Here is a 12524-nt window from a genome sequence, read left to right as displayed (position 1 = left end):
AAAGAGACAAGGATGGAGAGTGCTTGTTGTCTTCTCAGGGAGGCACGTTTGCAGGTTAATTAATCTCACTGTTAATCACTACACTTATACAACGGTAAACAGTTATACATGTGTTGAGAGCTAAGTGAACTGAAGGACTGCTTTAAATTATTAAACTTTTACCTCAAAATTTGGCTCCTCACAGGTTTTAAAGTGTATTAAATTCCTAAAATAGACAAATAATCAAGGGACAGTCTTATGTGCACTATCATCGTCTGCTTTTAATGTTATATTTATTTTTTTCAAATGCATGAACGGACTTGAATTTCTGGCTCCTTCTCATTTCTTTGATGCTAATTAACACATAATCAGGTAGAAGAAAACATTGTCAAATTTAAATCTGTAATATAGATAGATAGATAGATAGATAGATAGATAGATAGATAGATAGATAGATAGATAGATAGATAGATAGATAGATAGATAGATAGATATCAATGCAACTCCAGAGTGCCATTGCCTGTTTTATGGGTGTAATGCTTTGAGAAACTGTTTGCACTCGTACATATTTCTTCTTGTTTTGATTTCATGTCTCGCTTAGATGCATGAGATCATGAAACAAACATGCCACAATGTGAAACTATAAGGGTTTGGAACCATATTTAACCAAGATCTTCAAAACAGAAAGGACAAAAGTATAGAACAGTGGCGGATGTTTCCAGGAGCAGCAGGCCTACCAAAATATCTCCAACACATCACAAATGAACTAAGAACAATGTCTAGCGTGGTGCAAGCTTTACTTGCCTCAGCTAAGTTCGGTTTTCATTACTCAACCATAAGAAAGAGACTGAGACAAAATGGCATCGAGAGTCCCAAGTTGAAAACGACTGCTTACCCTAAGACCTTTGGGAAAGTATTCTGTGGACTGGTAGGTCAAATGGGGTAGATGTGCATTCCAATACATCTGACATATAACTAACACAGCATTTTTTTTACATAACATTGATCCAAAGCCCACACGCAATCTCATTTCAGAATTAAATAAACAAAAGTCTCAGAGTGGTCTTGTCAAAAGCTGGATTTAAATCCAATTGAGATGTTGTGGCAATGCCTTAAACAGGCTAATAAAGTTCAAAGCCTCTTCTGTGTGGCTAAATTGAACACTTCTGCAAATAAAAAAAGGCCAGATTTCACCCACAGAGATGTGAAAAACTCAGTGCCAATCACTGCAAACACATAGCAGTTGTTACCACTGAGGGTGGCAAAACCATTTATTAGGTTTCAGATGGGGCCAGGTCGGTTAGTATAGTTTTATTTTGGCTTCTGAAACCTATATAGTTCAAGAAGTTACCATTTTAAGCATCATTGATTTTTCTAATTGACTCTTCCCACTAGAGTCGACCATCTTACCTTGCTCTTCCGCTCCTCAGGAGGATCACATGAAAAAAAATCTCCCAAATCCACTCTGGTCTTATTTCTTTCTGCTGAGTCCTTCCTCTTCTTCTCATAAACTTGAACGCGGTTTGCTTCTTGCAACTCTCAGCCATGTTCAAAGTATAGGGTAAGAGCAGTGGAGCTACAATGAACGGCTAACAACGAAGCTAACCGATAAGCTAACCGGATACATAAACACTAGAAGTGTACTTTTGAGCATTGAATGTCCTTCAGTGCGATGGGCATTGATTTATCAGAGTTTTTAAAGGGCTGAAGCTCCCACAGAGATCTATTTTACCTCCTTTTTCTGAATACATAATGTATTGACTAATTTCAGGACGGCAGGACCATTTTACCCATTATAACAAAAAGGTGTTTCTGAGCAAGATTACCAACTATGACTTTAAAGGGGAAGACCGATCTAGGGAATCATGAGCTAAACAGTCATATAAAATCTGCAGTTTATCTAAAATCGAACCAAAGAGCAGCGTGTTTAGGGAGAACAGAAGCAGACCGAGAATGAATATTTGTGGGATGCCACAATAAAGGCAAGGGTCCAATCTTTTAAGAATGAAATAAACCATTGTAGAACAATTTAATTAATCTGAACACAGTGCTGCATTGGAGAGATAAAAATGCTGTGGTCACCTGTACCAATAGCTACATAAAGATCTTACAGAGCTAAGACAGTAGAATCTCCTTTGTCTGTGTTTAATGAAAGACCAACAACAATGTTTTTATTTCAATTTTATGAACACTAAAGGAATATGCTTTCAAATAGCAATGTTTACACTGCCATGTATGCCTCTATTTGATAGCAATAAATAAACAGCTTACTGCTGAGGCTTATAACACATTTTATAATTAGCAGCAGCATACATGAAGAGACATACAGCTTAATATGCCACAATTAAAACTTTTGTGGCCATTCAAAAATCATCACGTCTCAAGACAAATCAAAAGCACAATATTAAATAGTATGACAAAACATATTTTGTTGTGTTGTATTGTGCCAGTTTGTAACTCATTATTATATGTACAGCCTCTGTTTGTGAATATTTTTCCATTAGTGTTTGACAAGCGAGGAAACTCCATTTCATTTCTGGAGTTTCATGGAGATGGACTAATAGGTTGTGACAAACCATTTCCCACTGCACATCCCCTGTGAGTCGTATCTGTGGGTAGGAAAGATCATTTTGCTGGACGTCTCCTCTTGTTGGTTGATTAGTTCTACATTACAGCTAATTTGGTTCTTATTTACCTGGTCAATTTTAACACCAAGAGATCCTCAGACTACAAAATATGGCGACCCAAGTACCACCAGTGGCACTTGTACCACAGTTTGAGAACCGTGGACTCTGAAAAGAATGTTAGCCATGCTTGGTCTTCAGCAATTAGTAACATTTCTACAAGAATATTAACATGGTAACAGTATTATAGTGAGGCCTTAAAACTGAATGCAAGATAATTAGTGTGTGTCTAAAAACTTTTTTAATTTTTATCAAAGTTTTGCACTTGATCAACTCTTAAAATGAGGAAACATTTAGAACGCACTCGTTACCAACCCCTGGAACATAGAAAGTGTTAATCCTTTTGTATAATCAGACACGTCACTCTGTATAAACTGCAAACACTGAACATCACAGCTGGACAAACCCCAATCATCTCACAGTATGAATATGAATTACTTGCAGTCTGACATCCCATGATTAAAGATTCCCCTTACACAGAAGTGCAAGTTACATAAAGACCCTTCACTTCCAGCGTGACAGTTGCTATTCTTCACACTGATGACTCTATCAGGAAATCTGACATTTTTTAATAGGAGCAAAAAACTCAATGGAGCCAGGGACCGCCGCAGAAGTCAATTAATCAAAAAAAAACAAAAGACTTGTTAGTGACTGGCTGACTGACTGACAGTCAGTGTCTAATTCTTTGCAAACCAGATAACCTGGGAGCAGAAGCACAGGTGTAAACATAATTTCCCAGCATGGCTCAGCATGTGTTGCCTAGGAGGAGCTTTCAGTTTCCCTACCACAAGATGAAGTTAATAACTTCCCTTTAAGGTATCAAATATTTAAAAATACTGCACTGTTGCTGCTATTATTGCTTTAGAACTTAAACTTAATAAACCTGTTAAAGTCTAGGAGATCTGGGCTTTCATCTGACTCTATAGCTGTAATTAACCTCTGCTTGCTGTTATAAGTGTGGCACATATTTTAAGGCTGTATTTAGACTTAGACTTTCTTTATTGTCATTTTGTATGCACAGAGTGCATACAGAACGAAATTTCGTTTTCATACAGCTCAGAAAAATTGCAGTAACTCTACAAAATTGCAGTAACTCTACATAAGTTTATATACTGATAAAACAATGGGAAATCATTGGACGTGAAACTAAAGGGGAAAAAAATGCTATACTGAGGTACATAAAAAAAAAATTCTGATTCACTTTTTTCCTCTATTTTATTCTATTATTTTTGAATTTCATAATAACAACGTTGATAATATTCTATTTCGGCTATTTATGTCAAATGTTATTTATCTCTTCTAAGATATATGGCAAGAATAGGCTACGAGAAATTCTTTTTACATGGCATGACTTTATTAAGTTATCCTACGATCCTCAAATTTGTGTTTCATGACCCACAGTGAGCAGCCGACCTCAACTTTGAGAACTAGTAGGTTAAAGAAAAACCTTCAGGTGTGGACAAATGTGTTGGCACCTCAGATAAATCTGTGTAAAATCCTTAAGATATGTTCATTGTTCACTGCAGGGACCTAATATCACACTAAAAAAAAAAGTACAGCCTTTTTTTTTTTAGTTGATTTACAAAGAGGGGAGACATAAAACATCAACAATGCTAGGAAACAATTATTTTTAACTAAACCACTTGTGGCGCAATCTTTGAGACTCCTGCTGTCAATACTTTATGTTAACACACTTTTTCCAGTAGGAATGCAACTAAGCTTGTCCAACATTTTACAAGGCTGGAGCAAACAGAGAGTGGGATCTTTGACCATTCCTTTGTGCACAATCTGTCTAGATCATCCAGAGGCCTGGGTTCTCTTTTTTACTCCCTCCACAGGTTTTCTGTAGGATTTAGATCTGAGGACTGCACTGGTTATTAAGGAAATATGTGTTTCATGAAATTTTTGAGTTTATTTGGATCATTATGGATCTGACAGGCCCAGTGATTAACTATTTTCAGGTCTGTGGTGGAGATCATCAGAGTTTTATTAAATATTCATTGCTAAAAGTTCATATTGACAACACCCCCCCGGGCCTTTGGAAGAGAAACAGGCCCGTGGCATTACAGGTCTTCCACCGTACTTGGGAAGAGATGCTTTTCTAAATGTTCATCTTTTGTTTCATACCAAACTCCCTTCAAATGTTTTTGTTTGTTTTGTTGGAAAGCTCCACCTTTGTCTCATCTGTACCAAAAAAGAAATGCATTTCCAGTTAAAGTCCCAGAAGAGTGTAGCAACCCCTTCATGATTGTTTTTTGTGGTAGTGCAGAAAGAGCTTTTTTTCTGGCATCACCCCTCCAACTTATTAGCATTTAGATGGTGTCTAATGGTAGTTATGGAGACTTGATGCCAAGACGGTACACTTTGCCGCTGTTTTCTAATGGTGAGCTCAGGAGATGCTATGATCCTTTTCACTGTGCATGATGGCAAGTTAAATAAGGCTCCTTTTCTGGTCCAGTGCCCTGTACCTATACGAGAAATGGGCCTTTGTGTCATGTGATATTATAAACCCTAGGGAAACAGAAAGTCATGGAGTACTGATAAGAAATATCTTGAAACTGATTAAATAAAAAAAAGTATAAATAAAATTCACTATTCATTCAGATTTATTTGGAAAGAGATTAGTGTGGGGAAACAGTGGAGATAGGCACCAGCCCCACCGAGACCCTGCACGGAGAAGCAGTTATAGAAAATAGATGGAAATTATAATCGGGCGCTGGTGAAACAACTATTTCTTTACTTCCCCCAAAAACTAACTCATATTAAAGGGTGGACTTTTTTTTTTTTTTTTTACTTTTCAGTGTGATACTATGGTACTGCAGTAAAATATTTCTTTTAAAGCTTTATGAGCGTTTTTACCAGGGGTGGCAACACATTTTTCTGCTTCCATTTAAAGTTTTTGTCTTTACCAGCTACAGCCTGGAAAAGCATATTTATAAACATTTGTCATTGCTCATAGTATTTCAATAAAACCGTTTTCCATGTAAAATCCTGACATTGTTCAGAACATGAAAAGAGATCATTAGTAACATTTCTTAAAGCAAGTGGTGCTTTTGAGGCCAATATATTTGGTTTGGGTCATGCTGTAAGGCTGCCATGCATCACAAGCTGTAAGCTATGGTACAGCAGAGCCACTAAAAGGCTGTGCTTCCTGTTAGATTGTGTGTACTGAACTGTTACATGGCGACCGCTGAGCCGTTGGAATCACCGGAGCGCCGCTGGAGAAACGATTATCCAGACATCAGCAGGATGCTTGCTGCTCCCACTGGAAAAGTAATCACTTTTTTTCACACTCTCTTTTTTTTGGGGGGGGAGAGAAAACAAAAATCACCAGATACATTGAGATCTGACTACTTAATCCTAAAATAAGTGGCTCCAAGCATCTGCAGAGACCACAGTGTGTCTGTCTGCACACTGCATCCTCTCTCCCAGCCTCCTTGTATCGGGGTGCATTTCATAGGCAGGAGCAGATATTGTTTTTTTCTCCAAGACTCCCAAAAGCGTCAGCCTAAAAGCCTTGTCCGCTGCTTTGTTGTTGTTTTTTCTACTTGTACCCGATCCAATTCAGTGCCTGCACACATCTCTCTTGGCCATATTGGATTTTCTGACCAAAGCCTCGTAGGCTCGCGCTCATCATTGTCATCCCGGAATATCAAGAAGCACCGAACTCCACAGAACTCCAGAGTGGGCACCGAAAGTATTGAAATCACAGTGGGGTAAGCAAATTTATGGGTAAAACAAAACAAAAACAAAAAATCCTTCATAGATATGAGAATCTCTGTTCAAAGAAGTGCAGTCTACCAATATGAATCAGCCATGCCCTGCAGGGATTTCCATCAGCTTTCTCGGAGCTTGATACCAGGCCGAAGAGGAAGCCCGCACCGGCTCCTTTTATCTCGCCTCAGATTGGGTTATTAGATTGAAGAGACCGGCAGACGAGGCACAACTCCTCTCAGCCACACCGAGAGCAAAAGCAATGTTCCACAAGACTACACATTCATTACTCAAAAATAAATCCCCATTAAACAAATGCCATATGCATAATTAGGCCGTAAGAATAATTATAAACGTGATTAATTTCTCCAAGGGCAGTCTTATGAAAATCGTGATTGACAACAGAGCAAAGTTGGCTGTGCGTGAATCCGTCCTCAGAAACCCGTCGAGGCAGACGGCGGAAGAATAACAAGCAGCGGAACACAGAGGTGACACAGAGATGGATGGCTAAATATTTACTTCACTTTCAATCGCTGGATAGATGCGGCCTCCTCCACGTCTGTGGAGACACCTGGTGAAGATGTGGGAAAGCTTTAAAATAAATTCCTATTTCATTGCACTGGTGTCCAAACTTTTTTGCTACGTGGACCAAAATCAGCAAAGTTGTTTGTTACTACTATTATTCTTAAAGGCCAAAAGGATTTTACAGAATAAAGTTGTTTGTATGAAACAACAGCATGAAAACAGATCTGTAAAGTAAAAACCGTCTCACACGGCTGCCTTATTTAAGGGATTACATTTTACAATATTTTGTAAAAGCAATTGCTTTCAGTTTTCTTCATCTAGAAACAGTTTTGTCTATTTTTTTTAAAAAGCAACAGGAACTGGATACGTCTCATTCTCTACAAAAAACACACCTGCTGTATTTAGCTCAGTTTAACAAATGGTTGCAGCCAATAAAAGTGGAAGCTTAAAACAACAAAAATACATTTTCTATTTTAAGACTGTCCAAAGCTCAGAAAATTGTGGCATTTTGGGTTTCTGAAAGTTTCACTTGGTTAAATTTCAAACTTTTTAAGAACCTTTTAAGACCACTATGACTGAAATATAACACATACAGTTAAGACCAAAACTATATGTATTCCTTGGGGAATTTGGATTTAAAAGTTGAATGTAAGTTTGTTGCTGATATGAGAGAGGTCATCTACCAAAGAATATTCATGTATTGTAAGAGTCAGTTTTGAAAACAAAAAAATCTTTTTAACACACATTTAAAAAAGATGGCATTTAAAAACCTTTCTCAATAATCAACAGAAACATGTTTATCAGCATTACAGCAATAAAACCCTTCTTATAATTGCAAGTTTCTGCTGATATTCTGACAGTTTATAATTGTTTCTAAGCTTCAAGTCTTTGAGGTTTGAAAGACCTCTTTAATATGCCAGGGGTATAAAAGATTTTAGTCTTAAACTGCTTCATTGCTTGGTAATAAAAGGCTATATATTAAGCATCAATAATGGTCCAGACAACAGGTTTCAGCCCATTATTCACATGCTTATTCTCCATTTTAAGCCAGATGGTGTCAAACTTGGACTTTCTGAAACAGATGGTAAAGGATTAGGTAACAAGAATGCTTAATTTCAGTTCCTTCAAGAATCATCGAGGCAGTTTAGCCAGCAGATTGATTTTGCAAGTCTTCAAAAAAATGCTGTACATCAAACAGCTGCCAGTGGATTTCTGAAAAGAAATCTAATAAATGAAAGGAAGTAAATGTGCAGCTAAATGATGGAAACTGCACATATGCAAGACAACTTGAGGCCTAAAATTGAGATGTCTCCACTAAGACTTTAAGAGCCCAGCAGAAAGTCTGCTATAACAACCTTTAAACATCGTCTACATACAAACTGCTCATCTGTGAGTGGTGCCAGACAGAAGCCTTTTCCAGTCCTATCAAAACAAACATAAAAATGGTGAGTTTGCTGAACTCTGTTGCCCCTTTAGCCGAAATTGTGCACTGCAAAAAGGGAACTAAAAGCAAGTAAACATTTCTTGAAATTAGTGTATTTGTCCTTGATTTGAGGAGCTAAATAAGACTATTTGCCAATGGAATGAGTATTTTTACCCCTAAAATAAGATAGATATCCTGCACTTGAAATAAGATGATGGAGATGAACTGTTCCCTATTTTAAGTGCAAAAATCTTATTACATTGGCAAATAGTTGTATTTACCTGCTCTAATCAAGGAAAAATACACTGACTTCAACAAAACTTCACTTATTTTTAGTTCCCTTTTTGCAGTGTGGGCTTTGGCCAGATGAGATTAATGCCTCCTTTACCGAACAATTTGATGTTACCTCATATGACCAGCTCTGGCCATATGGAAATCACAAAGGGAAAACTGTGAGCTTCAGAAATGAAGCCAGCGGTGCGTTGTCAACGTCAGCCCTGTGCCTAAAATCTTTGTCATGATGTTTCAGACGAACAAATGCTTAAAAATCTTAATTGCATCTCACTTTTTCTTCTCGTCAGAAATGAGGCTGCGATCACCTCACCGGGTAAGTCATTCCCCACCCAGTCCTTTCATAGCACACGTAGATGGCACAAAAATTGCCTTAATCCGGCCCTGAAGTCCTTTGTGAAAGGGTTTTTAGACTGATCATTTCAGCAACAAAGACTCCAGATAGGTTTGGCATCAAACATTGCATGAGCCACCAGCTGAGCACGGTGGAGGTTCTGTAATGCTGAGGGTTCGATTCTCTGTCAAAGGCCCTGGCAGCTTTGTTAGAGTGTGGGGCATTCAGGAGCCCTCTCCCAGCAAATCGAAACTGTCTTCATTTGGTCTTTCACCAGGATAATTATCCAAAACGTCTGGCCAAACCACCATAGACAAGGTCCAAGGATGACCAGAAAGACGACCAGGACAGATTATGCAAGGAGAAATGTCGAGGGAAAAAAAAAAAAATTGCGACTCGTCTGCTGGCTTTGCTTCACTGTAATCATGCTTGCAGCTCCCTAAAGGTACAACTTTGCTTAACAGCATTGTGTTAAACATTTACCCCAATAAGTAATAAAAATACCTCGTGACATTAATAGTGTCCTAAACATCAGCAGATTATACCATCTCAGGTTTAAATGTCGTGCGAGGCCAACCAAAAGCTGTTGTAATGTTTCCCTAGAAAAAAAAAAAAAAAAAAAAAGCAAATGTCAACCACATGGTGGCGCTCCAGGAAAAGAGTGAACGGCTCTTTAAATGGGGATCACGTAAACGTGTAGAGACAAGTTTACTGAGCCGTGACATGAGTTGATTGTGGTGCCTGATTAGAAACCCCAAAACTCTGTGAAATCTATCGCACAGTTAAGGTTTATGCTGATTGAGAACAAAACCAGAAGAATGGCAAGTAAAACTGCGTATGGCACAAAAAGCAGACTATCAAATGTATTATGAGGAGAAATGTGAGGAGACTACATCAAAGTTTAAATGAAACAGTCCACAAAAACCTGGTGTAAATTGATCTGGACACTAATCAAATGCTTCAGACTAAAATAGAAAAAGACAAAAAAAGAACAACACTACTCTTTAGGAGTCTTTAATCATTGTAGGTCATGTCACCGGCAAATAAATGGCTTTTCTGGGAGCAAATAAGACATTTAATCCATTTCTCGCCACAGTGACCCAACAAGAGTCCTGTGAAGTGATCCGAGTGATATTTGAAGTGTGTCTGACAGCCCATAATTCCTGTTTTAGGATGCATCTGAAATCGCCTCAGACTTTGATCTGTTTAATCTGCACTGAAGGAGTCACCGATCACAGGGGGACCCAGCCTAAAAAAAAAAAAAGAAAAAAAAAAAAAGCAATAGCAGCCACAGGCCTCGATCTGTCTGGCTGCTGCGGCATCCCGCTGGCAGGGCCGCGCAGATGTCCGCGAGGAGGTGGCTAGGCCTGTTATTACGAGCCGGCCTCCGCTGCGGCTACGGCTTGATGTGCACCTTTCATCTCCAAATCCCTCTCTTTGGGAGACAATGAGCAGCTCCCTCCCTTCATCCTTTTGAACTCACCAGGCGGGGGCAGCACTGACCCCGGGAGGGAGGAGTGGTGCATGTTGCGTTAATGCTGGTGGGGGGGAGGTCGCCACTCCATCCACACATTTACAGCTTTATTATACGCTGGAAAGGTCCAGAAAGCTTTAATGAAGCTTCTTCTACATTGTAATGAAAAATCTAAAAATAGCAGAGAAAGACATTATCATCATCAGACTACCGGGTCAAGACCTGCCCTTTGAAATAAACACTAATCTCTCCAAGCATATCGACGTCAAAAGACCACAAGATAAAACATTGATGATATGTCCACATTTATTGTGCAGTGACTTTTATATACATCCATTTTTTTTTTTTTTACACCTAATTTACATGACCAGTAATAAATTAATCTATTGTTCTTTTAATCATATGACGGGACACAGCAATCTTTAGGGGAGAAAACCACAGTAAGTCCAAGTTACACATGAGTGACATACATGAGTGACTGCAGAGTTCTTTAGTGTTTTATTTTACATCATTACAGAGGCAGTTGGAAACACAGACAGTGTTGCTTTCACAACTAGATATGACAAAAGATCCGTCACAGGCGACTCTCTGAACACGAACGGGTTTTTATCCTTCAGATACACTTTAGAGATTTAGTGTTTGTATGTTTTACAGAAAGAGAACTCAGTTTGGCACCGTGTTTTCTGATTTAAGTGATAAAACTACCTTCAGTTTGGAGAATTTTAGTGCTTGTAACTGATAGGCATTAAGAGCCTAAAGTGCCACAATCTAACTTGTCAAATATTTATATATGTGATAGTTTAATAATGAACTGCGATACATTAAAAGTAATGAAAATGTCTCCCTATTTATAGAAATGAGTTAGTTTATTTAACAACTAAATAAGTGTAACTTATTAACACTTGAATTCATTATGAAAAAAAAGTATTAATCATTTCAGTATTTATTTGATATTTCCTGTGTTACAGCCTGATATGATATAGTTTACAGAGCATACATCGTCATATTAGAGCCAGTTAATCTAAAAATCTTAAAACTATCGAACAAAAAAGCTCAGCATTGGCTTTAAAAGTTGACAACTGACTTTAAAATGTACTTTTCTGAAAACAGAAAAAGCCTTTTGAGTCACGCCCTCTAAAACAGGAACATGTTAAATGGCAGTGCGGCTGCTTATTGGCGACATAAAACAAAAAGCAAATGGTGGAAGTAAACACGTATAAAGAAGACTGATTTTTCCTTACTCAAAACAGATTTTTGTTGCGGGGTTATTTAAATAAACACGTGGATGTGAACACACCAGCTCATGTTACAAAACACAGCTTGAGCCGAGAGTCGACAGCCAGACCATCAAGGTGACTGAAGGTGTTTAAGAGCACTGAATTTATCAGATAAAAAAAACATTTTTACACCCAATAATCAGCTGCAGTAGATGATTAAAGTTTTTCAATGCATCTGAGCCATATTAAACAGTGTTTGACTGTGGATACAAGAGTATTTCAACTATGTGTTCCTAGCGTCCTTGTGCTTGCTTTTTACTTTGATGCTTTCTTTTTTTTTTTAAACACATTTCTCAATCTTGGATTTAACACAGCGGAAAACGAAGAGCTGTAAAAATGACTATATATGCCCTTTAAACGCACATAATCGACTGATTTTCCTGCACAGCCGTTTTCCTGCAGACCATTACCTTGTCTAGAACAGCGTTAGCTTCATAAACTGGTTTTGGCAAACAGATTGAATCAGGATGCGCAGCATTACGGGACTATAAAACAGATTTTTTTTTTTAAATACTAAAATTATTTTAGAAACCTTTTTTTAATTTTGATTGATGATTTTAAAAGGTAATTGTTTCACCATGTATTATAAATTACTGAAACACTCATAATTACGAGTAACTTTATTTCTATATTTAATGTACGCATTTCAACAGTACTTAAACTATAACATATATTAATACTTACTGACATTTACAGAATTGTGGCAATTTTGGCCTTCAACGGTTAAGTGGGACGTTTTTTAAATTTATTGTGTATTAGAACAAAGAATTCCTACACATCATTTTAGGCCTGAATGATGTTCTTTATCATCACTTAGTTGGAT

This window comes from Fundulus heteroclitus, chromosome 18 (assembly GCF_011125445.2).
Source record: "Fundulus heteroclitus isolate FHET01 chromosome 18, MU-UCD_Fhet_4.1, whole genome shotgun sequence".
In the NCBI taxonomy this organism is placed as follows: Eukaryota; Metazoa; Chordata; class Actinopteri; order Cyprinodontiformes; family Fundulidae; genus Fundulus; species Fundulus heteroclitus.
The sequence above is the reverse complement of the archived record's forward strand: the minus strand, read 5'-3'. Positions refer to the sequence as shown.